Source organism: Microtus ochrogaster, unplaced genomic scaffold (assembly GCF_000317375.1).
Source record: "Microtus ochrogaster isolate Prairie Vole_2 unplaced genomic scaffold, MicOch1.0 UNK159, whole genome shotgun sequence".
In the NCBI taxonomy this organism is placed as follows: Eukaryota; Metazoa; Chordata; class Mammalia; order Rodentia; family Cricetidae; genus Microtus; species Microtus ochrogaster.
In genome coordinates, this window is record NW_004949257.1 from 226,893 (window position 1) to 239,771 (window position 12,879).

The window sequence follows — 12,879 nt, forward strand, 5'->3', positions numbered from 1 at the left end:
CACATAGTGAACAGGAATTGGGTGAAGTGAATGTTCTTGGTGGGCCCTACCAAAGGCATGCTACTGTGCAAAACACACATGCAACAGAGTCAGCACTGGGGAACCAAACAGAGAATACCACAGTCATCTGACCTGGCTCTCAGTTAAGATGGAGGTGAAATCACCTGACCTCAATTAAGATGGTGGAACGATCACCTGACCTCAGTCAAAATGGCAGCAGTCACATGTTGTATGGAAAAGTCACTCAGTTAAGATGGCTGTGAAGTCACCTGACCTCAGTTAAAATAATGGTAAGGTCACCTTACCACAGTCAAAATGGCAGCAGTCTCGTGTTTTATGAAAAAGCCATGATTTTTGAGCTGCAGGGATTTTAAGTTTAATAATAACAGAGACCTAGAGGTGTGATCCGCCCTGTCGCTGAGCCATCATACCACAAGTCATAGAAGAGAGCAAAAGGCTAGAATTTAAAATAGCCGCCTTGTGAATCTGATCAATCTTGATGGCAGCAGAAGCAGTGGCAAGGACAGTTTGAGGAAACTCCTTCCGTTTGCCTGTACACTGACAGTAGTTAGAAAGCTCCCATAAACATGGAGCCATAAGGACACTAGCAGCATGAGGGCAGAGCTGACGAAGTAGGGCATTAAGGCCTGAGGTTTAAGGGCCCCTAATAGACGTCCATCCCAGAGGGAGGCTGGATAGACAGAATGGATGGCTTGCTACCCATAGCTGAAGCTATGAAAACAGCAACACCACAAAGGCCTATACAAAGACATCTCTCCTCTATAGGCAGGGTGTGAATAGATGGCGAACACTGCAAGGCCTGTAGCAGACCATCCTCTGCCTACAGGTGGAGTGCTAAAGCCTGGCTGGCTCAGAGGCCTCTCTGAGCAGCATTTTACAGTGGGGGAGGAAAGGAAAAAAAGAAAAATCTGAGGGACCCTGGGCTCCCAGTCGCAGGAGGACTGGTCCCGGGTCATCAAAACACCATTTTAGCTAAGGGAAGCAACCAGAGATGAATGTCAGCGAAGGGCTCAAATGTAGCCCTAAAGACCATGGTTGGGGGCTGTCCCCCTGTTTCTAGAAACACTAGAATATTTCTGGAAGCTAAATGATAATTCCTCACGTTTGGAGAAATGGTTAAGATGAACAGATGGGGAACTCACCAATTAATAGGTGGTGTGCGTAAAAGTCACACTCAGGCAGAATGGAGAGCTGTTATAAAGAAACCTGGTTCTTGAGCCCAGGGTTCCATGCGTCCTCAGCTGGCCCACCCATGAACCATTGCAATACCTATTTCTGAAAACACCTTCTTGATTGGCCTTGAAATAAAGTTACTAATGTGCCTTGAGCAGATCTCTGAGTTCGAGGCCAGCCTGGTCTACAGAGTAAGTCCCAGTATAGGCAGACCTACACAAAGAAGCCTTGCCTCAAAAAAAAAACAATAACAATAATAACATGCCTTGAGAGCATTAAAAACCATGTATTTAATCTACCACACTCATTCAATCCGTTTTTACATCCTAAGCACTACAGCATATATCTGTGTGCTAGGCTGTGTCAGTAAAGTAAAACTTCCCGTGTAAAACTATCATGAAAAATGTATTCCTCAGTTCTTTCCATGAAAAAAGTCTTTCTTAGAAAAAGATCAAACACAGGGAAAATTTATTTTAACCCTTAACGGAAAACTGACAGCGACCCAAGGCTATTCCAGAATATTCCTCATAGTCTCATGTGCAACTTAGGGGAAAGAGCCTAGGCAACCCTCAACATCATCACATTCCTGAGTCGGGTGATACAGAACTCCCCCCCTCCCCCACCACGTCTGACTAGCAGTGATGTCACAGCAGGAAGTGGTCATGTACCAGTCCAGCCTGGAATGTTACACAGAACCCCACCCATCCTCACCATAACGACACTCATGTAAAGCAGGCGGGTACCAGCCCAGACTGGTGAGTAACTAAGGACCCATCCTCACACTGCCAGGCCTAGCTAGTGTTACAGATTGTGTTACACTGCCAGGCATAGCTGGTGTTCCACAATGGGAAATTCACAGGACATTGCCAGCCAGAGCCATTCTCTTACTCCCTGGCCCACTGGGATCTATCAGACTGTACATTATCTCAGCCTTGTGAGAGGTCAAGATCTTATCCTGGGGTGTCCTTCTAGAACTCCTCGGCCTAGCTTGGCTTGGTTTGAACAGTCTGCATGCCAACCCAGCCTAGGGTAAGATCAAGACCTCATCTTGCTGAACCATCCTGACAACCTCAGGCCAAGTTTGGGTCAAGCAGTTCATTGACCAATCAAGCCTAATTAGTGACCCAGACCCCTGCCCTCATGTAACAGTTCAGACTAGGAAGTGAACACATGATTCCAGGAAGACAGTGTACAGGGCCACTTTACTGAGTATCCAACATTCTCACCTGCCTATAACACTCAGAGAGCTGGAGCAACATCCCCACCTGGAGACTGACATAAGAATCCGCTCTAGTACTTTCCTCAGACTCCCAGGCCTAGCTCAGGTCAAGCAGATCAACAAAAGTGGAGTGACCCTCACCTGTGAACTCCTTCCCTGCCATCCACAATCTTTGGCCCAGCTGGTGCCAAGGCTTCTGGATACCTGACCAGATTGGTAAGAGATCAAGACCCCACCTGCTTTCCCATTCAGTTCTCACACTGTGGACATAGTTCGGGTCATACTGCAGTCACAATCCCAGCCTTACTGAATGCCATGAACCTTGCTGATCTCCTGGCCATCGCCATACTCCTCGCCACAGCAGGGGCCGTGAAGTCTGGCTAGCAGGTGAGTAGATCACACTACCATGCCTAGCTGGTGTCGCATAGCTGGCATCACATAACCTGCACACCAGGTCAGCCTGATGACCTGCCTGAGCCACCTCACAGTTCCTGAATCAGCTGGGACCAATCAGAATAGTCCCCATCCCGGCTTTCCTACTAGTATTCCTGGATCAGCGTGTATTTCACAACCTGTACCCTAAGCCAGCCAGGTATGGGATCAAGACCTCCCACCTTATATCATCTTTATACTCCCAGGCCTATTTTTGCTGAAGCTGCTCACTGGCCAGCCTGGTCCTAGTGCATGACCCCAGATCCTTGCAATTGTAGGGTGTCCACCACAGCCCCAGGTCCCTCTTGGGTTGAATAGCCAGCCTGGCCTCCAGCACAGTCCGCGCATTCCCAGACATAGTGCCTGCCACTCGTGCCACACGCTGTTCACCCAAGACCCTTAGGTGTCACAGCTGTGTTGATACTCCTTTGCCTATTCCCAAATCATAGACCCATGCCCTGTTGCACCTGTTCAGACTCGGCAGTGGTGGCACAAGTACAGGCAGATTTCAGCCCAGCCCAGCCAGGTGTATGACCCTGACCCTGATCTTTCCCACCATTGCTACATTTCCAGGACTATCTTGGCTTTAAAAGAAAGTCTACAAAAATCTCAGCCCGTGAGGTACCTAGACTTCGTCCTACTGAGCCATCCCCACAGTTCAGGTTCAACCTAGGATCAAGTTGCTTCCTCCCCAGCTTACTTTGGTAAGTGGCCAACACCTTGGATACCCCATACTCTAATGATTCCATGAGCTGTTTGGGACATGCAATATTGCCACCAGAGGAGACATGAGTGTCCTAGTGATCAAGACCTTCTCGCATGTACCCTCCTCATGATCACAGGCTACCTTGGTTCATACAACCTGACCAAGATACCAGCCCAGTGAGTGACCAAGGTTCTTCTTCAAGCAGCTCCCTCAGACCCACAGGTCAAGCAGATCACTGACCAGCTCCTCCTTGTGAGTGTCCCAGCCACTGTCCTCAATGTCAACCCCAGAGTCCAAGGTCAGCAGGGTCTAAGCATCTCAAGGACCAGCACAAACTATAGAAAGATCAAGCTTCTGCACCTGCCCTTCATATTCATACTACCAGGCCTAGCAGTGGTCACAAAGCCTGGTGAGTTCCTACAAACCTCACTGGCTAACGCCATCCTCACAAACCTGACCTAGCAGGACTCACTCAGATTGTCTGTCATACTGGTCCAGTAGGACTTGAGATCCTGACCTCTCGCTGTGGCACTAATACTCTATGATAGCTTGAGTAGCAATGGCTTCACTCTAGCCCAGCCTGGGGAAGGATCCAGACCCCTGTACTTCCAAGAACATAGACCTCTGTACTTCAAGGAACATCACCACATCCCCAGGCCTAGAATGGCTGCAGCAGCCTGGGCGCCTGTCCTTGTGAGGGAGAAAGACCTGCCCTCATGCCTCATCCTCACACTCCTTGGCCTAATTCAGGGAAAGGAGCATACGGGCCTGCCAAACCTGGTTAGTGACCCAGAATGTTGTCCTCCTGCCTCACCCTAGACTAGAAAGTGATCTTAGAATCCCAGGCATACTTTGTGACACTGGTGAGTGACACAGAACCCTGCTATTGTACAACAGTCCCACACTACCAGGGCTATCACAAGCCACATAGCCTGCACCCAAGCCAACTTCTGTGTCCCTGAACTCTGTCATCCTTTGTCATCCCCATAGTCACAAAGCTGTATCGGATCAAGTCACCTAACCACTGGTGTGCCCTGGGTTCACCAATATGACAAATACCAGACCATTTCATTGGCCTAACGATCCAACAACAAACAGCATGGGCAGCATTCGATCTCCCTCAGGGATTCTGGGCCTTTTGTACCACCCAGTCCTCACACGCCCAGGCCTAGCTGCGCAACTTGTCTATGAGCACAGACGAACCAGAGCCCAGTATCCTGTCTTTGTCATTCTCACAGGCCTGGCTTTGGTTCTTACAACTTGACCAACAGCAGAGTCTGGTCAGTCACCAAGAAATCCCCTTCAATGCCTTAGTCACACTCCCACAGCTAGTTAGATTCAAGGAGATCCCAGGGCAACACTGTCTACTGAGTAATTAAGACCCAGCTCTTATTGGGCTAACTCCACAGTCCCCAACACATCTGGGGTCAATCAGCCAGGACACTAAGTTAGACTGTTGAATTATCAAGACATTGTAATACCACATCATTCTCACATCTGAGGCCTAATTTGGACTTAGCCCAGTCTGGTGAGGGATACAGAAACCTGTCTAAATTCACCATTATCATGTGTCCATTCCTAGATAGAGTCAAACAGTCTGGGCGCTACCCCTGACTGGTAAGACCCTAAGACCCTGACTGCCTAAGACACTGTTTTCTAGCTCGGGCCAATAAGACTCTGTACCATTCCAGCCTGGTGAGACCTGGAGATCCAATCCTGCTGCTGGCGTATGAATCCTCGCAGCTCCAGCTTCCATCATACAGCCTGCCCCAAACCAGCATCTTGAGTGACCAAGGCCCAGCTGAGTGAGGGGAACATCTCCGCAACCCTAACGGGTAAGTGATAAGGACCCTGCCCTTGCACATTGTACACCATAGCTGGGGTGGCTGACTTGGCCTGCTGAGTCACCCATAACCCTGCCTATCCGCAACATTAACACAATCTGAGGCCTATCTTGAGCTACATCCTTTTGTGCTAATCACACAATCCCAGTGAGAAGTCAGACCAAACTTTGTTCATTAGTTTACCCTGGTATGTGATGAAGACTAAGCTCTCCCCAACGACACAAACCACCCAGTACTGGTCGGGATCGAGTAGGCTGTGGAGAAACAGCTCTGTATTAGTAATCAAGGAGATCCACTCCCGCGCCATCCCCATATGCCCTTCCCAGTTCTGGCCAGGCAGATTTCCCATCAGCCCCATCTAGCGAGTGCTTTTCACTTCCATACACTCACAGGACAAGATATGCACCCCATGTGTTAAGCCCTGGGCTCAGCCCGTTTAAGAATTACGTAACTTTGCTTCTCGGAATTGGAAATACAACTCTTGGGATGCTTGAAGGCTTCCAAGCTGGTGATAGAGGTGGCTACAGAGGTCAAAGTGATGTGGCCAGGCTGTCTCTCTCCTCTCATCTCTTCCCTGCACTGTGACTTCTTTCCTCTGAAAGAAATGTTTTGTAAAAAGCCCCCACAGTTAGTAACTGCCTCCCTCGTGGCATAGCTTTCTCTAGACCACCAGGTCTTGCCAGAAGCGTGGGATGGCCACTCTCCCTTCACCGCCACACTGCTGAGCTCTCTGCCTCTCCGGGCATCCCTTCTGTACCCCTGCAGCCACCATGATAGGAGAAATCTGTGCTGCTGTGGAATTCATCTCCAACTTCCTCAGCATCAATGGCCTCAGGAGCGAACAACAGCTGCGGACCTTCAGCCAGAGCCTGCAGGAGCTGCTGGCACAACACTACAAACACCACTGGTTCCCAGAGGAGCCCCGCAAGGGATCCGGCTACAGGTGCATTCGCATCAACCATAAGATGGATCCTCTCATTGGTCAGGCAGCCCAGCGGATTGGACTGAGCAGCCAAGAGTTGTTCAGGTTTTTCCCATGTGAACTCACACTCTGGGTTGACCCCTATGAAGTGTCCTACCGCATTGGAGAGAATGGCTCCATCTGTGTACTGTATAAATCCTTGCCGGAAGGAGATGGCTCTCAGAGCACCACTGAACAGCGAATGCTATACACCAGACTGGGTTACAGGCAGGAAATTCTCTGGCTAAGACCAATCCCATTTCAAACCTACAATATGATGACTGTATGGGGTCACGCTATAGTTGGTACAGTCTATGGATGGGTCACCTTCTAATAGACAGATAAATAGGATTTTTGTTTAGGGTGGGATTCTCTTGGGATGGATTTTGGAATTTAAGCTCTGAAGACCTAGCACAAGATCGAGTATAGAGGGGTAATATTTTTAAGTGACTTTGCTGTAGTTTGCACAGTACCATTTGATGGGTTTCTAGCCTGTGAGTCAAGGATAAAATCACTTTATTTGCAAGGCAGTAAAGTCAAATGTTGGTCCAAGTTTTACCCAGACTTTATAACTATATTGTTACATCAGTTCCTTTAAGAAAAAAATGTTTAATTTAATCTTATATTTGTGTGTTTGACTGATTTGCTGAATGTATGTCTGTGTGCCGCCTGTGTAGTGTGCTGTAAGGAGTCGGAATGTGGAGGTGGATTCCCTGAGGGTGCTGGGAACCAAACCTGGGCCCTCTGTTAGAACAGACACATCTCTCTATCCATCCCCTAAATCTATATCTCAACAAACCGTCTTTCACAATCGATCTTTCGAGGGGTTTTGCACTACTACACTTGAATGTTAGCAATAACTTTTTTTGGTCATTTAGTAAGAAAGCTCAATCATGTGAGCATTAAATTAGAGGAAACTTTACATCCAGTGCTTCCCCTAGCTCTTGAATAAATGTACATGAAGAAAAGCTAGGTCATATGATGGGAAAGGAAAGGGCCTGGTTTTGTTTGGCTTTTTGGCTTTAAAAGTAGCAAGTGAGCAGAATGTTCCTTGGTAACAGACTTTTAAAGGACTCTTTAAGAGACACTGTCTTTTTCGGGTCCCAGTTTTAGAAAGCAGAGGACTAGTTTGTAACGTCCCTTTCCCTTAGTGCGGTAAAGGTTGAACTTTGCTCAGCCACCATTTATTTGGTAAATTTGGAACTTGTATACTTTTGGACAGGTCATGTCTATTGCCTGTGGCAACATGGATATATTTTGGATGAGAAATGATTTTCCACGTAATTAGCTTTTACATCCTAAGGTAAATCTTTAACAATGTGCTATGTCATGATGCCAGCCCAGAATAATGTACTTGACAGGCCTACCTGGTAACATACTGGCTGCCTGCCAGCCCAGTAGGAAGTTTTCAAGGGTCTCACCTGTCAGAGCCATATACATACTCCCTGGACTAACCACACAACATTCCAGTCCGAGGAGAGCTCAACCATATATCCTGATCTTCTACTAATATCCCCAGGACTAGCTTGGCTCCTACCAGCCATACTAAAACTCAGCCTGGTGAGGCATCAAGTGGTGGGCTTCTGCCAACATCTCAAACTTTCCGGGTCTTGTTTGGGCAAACAACAAACCGTGAAACCCAGGCCCCTGCCATCTTACACCAGCTCAGGATCCTAGGCAGACAGTACACCAGACTACCCGAGTGAGTGCCCAAATTCCCTACCTGCCTTTACTCTCTCATCTTCCCAGTCTGATGAACAGTCCAGCCTATGAGTTGTCAAGAAGCACCCTCCAGTGCTTTCCTCAGATGGTAAGGCCTAGTTTGGATGAAGTAGCTTGTGGGCCTGCCTAGTCTGGTGCATGGCACAGAACCCTGGTCCATGTTACCAGCCCTACAATTGTGTGCCAACTTGGGATGAAAAAACCTGGGCAGCAGCTCAGAACGGTGAGTGATGAAGACCATGCCTTCCCACACCACCCGCTTAGGTTCAGCTTGTGCCACACAGCCTGCCTAACAGACCAGCACCGTGAGTTCCTAAGAATCTCTCCTATGCAAACCATCCTCACACTCCCTGGCCTAATTGTAGCCAATCAGATTGTGTACCATCCTAACCTAGTGACAACACAGTAGATTATTCTGGCAGTATCAGAATAATGCACCAAGGCCTTGCTTGGGTCCCCTAACCTGTATTCTGAACCTGTGCTCTGAGGGCATCTTCACACTTCCAGGTCTATCATGAGTGAAGCCGCCTATGTTTTAATCTGTTCTGATCAAAATTCAGGACTCTCCCTGTCTGCACAAAATTGAAACTCCAAGACTCCGTTTGGAACAAGCAGATTGTTCCTCGGTTTAATCCGATAGTGAATCCCCTCCTCTCTCTTATCAGCTCAGAGTTGTGGCTTATGGAAAATTACCAGGCACATGATGCAGCCGCTCATCCTTGTGAGAGCCCCATAACCACACCCTTCATTACCACAATCTCCCTCTCTCAAGTTCACAAAGACCATGTAGAAGACAGATCTTAGAGGGACAGCCTTTTGCCAGGCCTGGCTGGAGTAAAGTTGCCTGCTGGTCAGGGACCAAAAGGGTCCCTTCTCCCATCCTCATGCTTATGGCATATCTGTGGTTCTGCTGACTGTCCATGAGCCCAGCCTGTAAGCGCCCAATGTCACCACCTGTCTTCAGCTTCCTCATACTCGTGGGCCAAGATTGGGTCACACAGCATGGGTATTAGGGCACAATACAGAGTGTCCAGTGTCCCCACCTGCCATCTTATACTCACACTCACAGGTCTAGCTTGGACCATATAATCAGAACAATATCCTAGCCCTGTGAGTGATCCAGACTTAGAGTAAAGTAACCTCCGCAGACCTCCAGGTCTAGTCCAGGTCAAGAATAAAGCCAATGAACACAGCCTGGTGCATGATTTAGAGCCTGCAGTCCTGTGTCATTTCTGAAGTTCCAGGACCAGCTAAGGTCAAGCAGCCTGGACACTAGCCAGGTTGTTGATATTGAAGCTGTTTCCTCTCAAATCATCCTTACATCTCAGGCCTACCAACCCAGTTTTATGAGTGATGTAAAACCCTGCCCATTGACCAGAATACCACAATACCATTCCCAGATTTATCAATGAGCACGGGTACCAGTCAAGTCTGGTGAGTGACATAGACCTTGCCCTCTACACCATCCTCACATTGCGACCTTAGCTGGCATCACACACCAGTCCAGCATGGTGAGTCCCCAATACCTCACTATGTAAGTCTTTCTTCTCTTGCTCCCTGGCCAGATAAGATCATTTCGACTGCACCATGCCAGCCTGGAAAGAGGTCAAAAATCAAATCCTATTCTCCTGGTGTCTTCCTAATACTTCCAGGACTTGCTTGGGTTCTACAGCCTCCATTTCAGCCCTGCCTGGTGAGTAACCCATAGCCACACACTCCTGCCTTATTCCTCACAGCCTCAGGCCTCTCTTTGTAAGTATCAATACCCACTCCCTTACCCCATTCTCATGCCCACCTAGGCATAGTTCCACTCAGGAAGCTCTCAGAGCTGTCAAAACTGCTTTGTGAACCAGATTCCTGCCCTTCCTGCACCTGCTCATACTAGGGACAGATACCATGATCACAGGCAAACTGTGTACCGGTGCAACCAGGTAAATGACCACGCAACCTGTCCTTCCCTACCATAAACACACTTCCAGGTATAGCTATGGGGGGGTGGAAACAGCCCATCGTGTAAATGCACCACATTTTCCTTATTCATTCCTGGCATCATGACATTTGCAGGCAAATGATGGAACTGGAAAAAAAACATTCAGAGTAAGCCCAGACCCATAAAGACAAATATGGTATGTACTCTTAAGTGGATAGTGGCTGTAAAACAGAGGAGAAACTTGTTAAAACCCACAGATCCAGAAAGACTAGGTACCAATGGAGGCTCAAGGAGGGGGCCTCTGGGATCTCCCTGAAAAGAGGAAATAGGAAACACTTTGTGAGTGAACTGAGGGCTGGGGATAGGGACATGAGTGAGCAGGTTAAAGGAGAGATGGAAGGAGAGAATACTGAAAGAGACCATTGGAAGGGGCCGTTTTGGAGGAGAAACGTGGTGCGAGGGAGCCTCCTAGGAATCTACAAGGATGACTCCCCAGCTAAGACTCCTGGCCATAGATGATCTGTAGCCTGAACTGGCCATTTCCTTCAAGTGGAGGGGCTGGGACACCAGCCCAGGTATATAACTCTCGACCTATAGTCAGTCTGTCTGGCCTATGGGATGTGCTGGGTAAGGGTGGCCTAGAGATCAAGGGAGTGACCAGCCAATGACTGATCCAGCTTAAGACCCATGCCACAAGAATGAGTCCAACCCCGATAGTGCCTGGAACACCAGGATCCACAGGCTGGATGGCCCAGAGACCTAGAATAGAACCAAGCACAACTGAAGAAAAAAATGTCAATATAACGATGCCTAATGGTATTCTGCTATACTCATAGATTGGTGCCTAGCTCAATTGTCCTCAGAGAGGCTCCATCCAGCAACTGATGGAAACTGAGACAGAGACCCATAGCCAAACCTTAGGCTGAGCTCAGGGAATCCTGCTGAAAAGAGGGAGGAAGGATTGTAGGAGTCAGAGGGGTCAAGGACATCTAAAGAAAACCCATAGAATCAACTAAACTATGCTAATAGGGGCTCTGAGAGACTGAACCAACAACCACGGAGCCTGCATGGGACTGACCTAGGCACTCTGCATATATGTGACAGTTGTGTAACTTGATCCTCTTATGGGATTCCTAACAGTAGGAGTGGGGACTGTCTCTGTCTCTTTTACTGGCTTTTGGGACCCTATTCTTCATACTGGGTCACCTTGCCTACCCTTAATACATGGGAAGGTGTTTAGAATTACTGGAACTTGATATGCCATGTCTTATTGACATCCATAGAAGGCCTGCGCTTTTCTGAACAGAAGCAGAGGAGTAGGTTGGAGTGCATGCAGAGGGAGAGTGGGGGAGGGACTGGGAGAGAAGGAGGGAGGGGAAACTGCAGTCAGGATGTAAAAATAATTAATTAATTTAAAAAACAAGCCCAGATACTCAGCCTATGAGTGACCCAGACCCTTACCCTTTATTATATCCGCATCCACAGAGTTATATGGGGTTAAGCTGCCTGCTTACCAGTTTACTCTGGCAAGTGATCCACATTAGGCCTTCCCCCATTCTATATATCTCAAAGTCCAAGGCTACTTGGGTGATGTAGATTACCCCTACCAGCTCTGCAGGGGAGTTACTAATAGCTACCCACCCTCCCTCTCCCTGATATAACCAGGCTCATCAAACTGTTTCCTATCTTAGCCGGTAGAGAGTTCAAGGTCCTGCATGTTCCCTATTAATACTTTGAGGCCTAACCTGAGTTGCATAGCCTGAACTTCTGTCCAACTTGTGGAGAGACCTGGATCCTTACACTTCCAGGACTTATTAGTATGCCCTGGGGGCAGGGGCGGGGTCTTGATGTCTCAGGAGCCTGGCATTTTGGGTAAGCTTGCTACTGTTTTGGGCGTTTGTTACTGTTAGGCCTTGTAGAAGGACAGGATCTTGATCACTCACCAGTCTGGGTTTGTGCCTAGGCTGCTTGACCCCAGTTGGTACAGGAGGGCACAGTTCTGTATCACTCACCAGGCTGTGCCGGTCAGCAATTGGTTTCATCTGAACTAGGCCTGGGAGTGTTAGGAAGGCTCTGGAGGGGAGCCCTAAACATCCAGCAGAGTGGCCTAGTGCTCGTTCTGTGTAAACAGATAGTGGCTTCTGACTGTGAGGATGGTTGAGGCAGGAGGAGATCTTGGGTAACTGCTCTGCTTGTGATGGATAAACTCCCTAGTCAGAGTAAATCTCTGGAGTGAGGACTGTCAAGGAGAAGGAAGTCTTGATCACTGACTGGGACGCACTGGTAAGTAGGCCGCTTGCACCCAACAGGTCTCAGGATTGTTAGGCTGATGGAAAGGCCCAGGGACAGATTGCTTACCAGGTTAAGCTGGGGAGTAGAAAGCTCTTCCTGGGTGTATAGGGATGGCAGGGAAAGGCATAGAAGGAGCTAATGGTGCAGATGGGTGGGTTTATGGCCTAGTCTGGAGGGCAAGCATCTTGGCTTAAACTAGGTATGGGAGTGGGAAGACTGTGTAAGAGCAGGGTCTTTGTTACTTACCAGGATGAGCTGGTATCTGGGTGGCTTGACCAATGCCTGAGACTATGTGGATGTTTTTAGGGACATAGCAGTCTGGGTCATTTACCAGGCTTCACTGTTCAGGGATCCGCTTGACCAAACTAGTTCTGGGAATCTGGACTGTGAGCCTTCATCACCCACAGGGCTGGGGTTTCACTCAAGCTGTGTGCACCAATCTAGGCCTATCAGCGTGAGGAAGATGTGGAAGAGAGAGTCTAGGCTGTGGCGGTACTTAGGCCATTCACTTCTTTCCTCTGGTGTCTATACTGCCTGACCTCAACAAGCCCTGGAATTGTTTCTATGCTGGGGAAGTGT

General features: G+C 48.5%; 1 pseudogene; it reads left to right on the top strand.

Moving 5' to 3' along the window:
* The first annotated feature begins 6,144 nt into the window (after positions 1–6,144).
* LOC101995539 lies at positions 6,145–6,690 on the top strand (annotated as a pseudogene).
* The last annotated feature ends 6,189 nt before the right edge of the window (positions 6,691–12,879 follow it).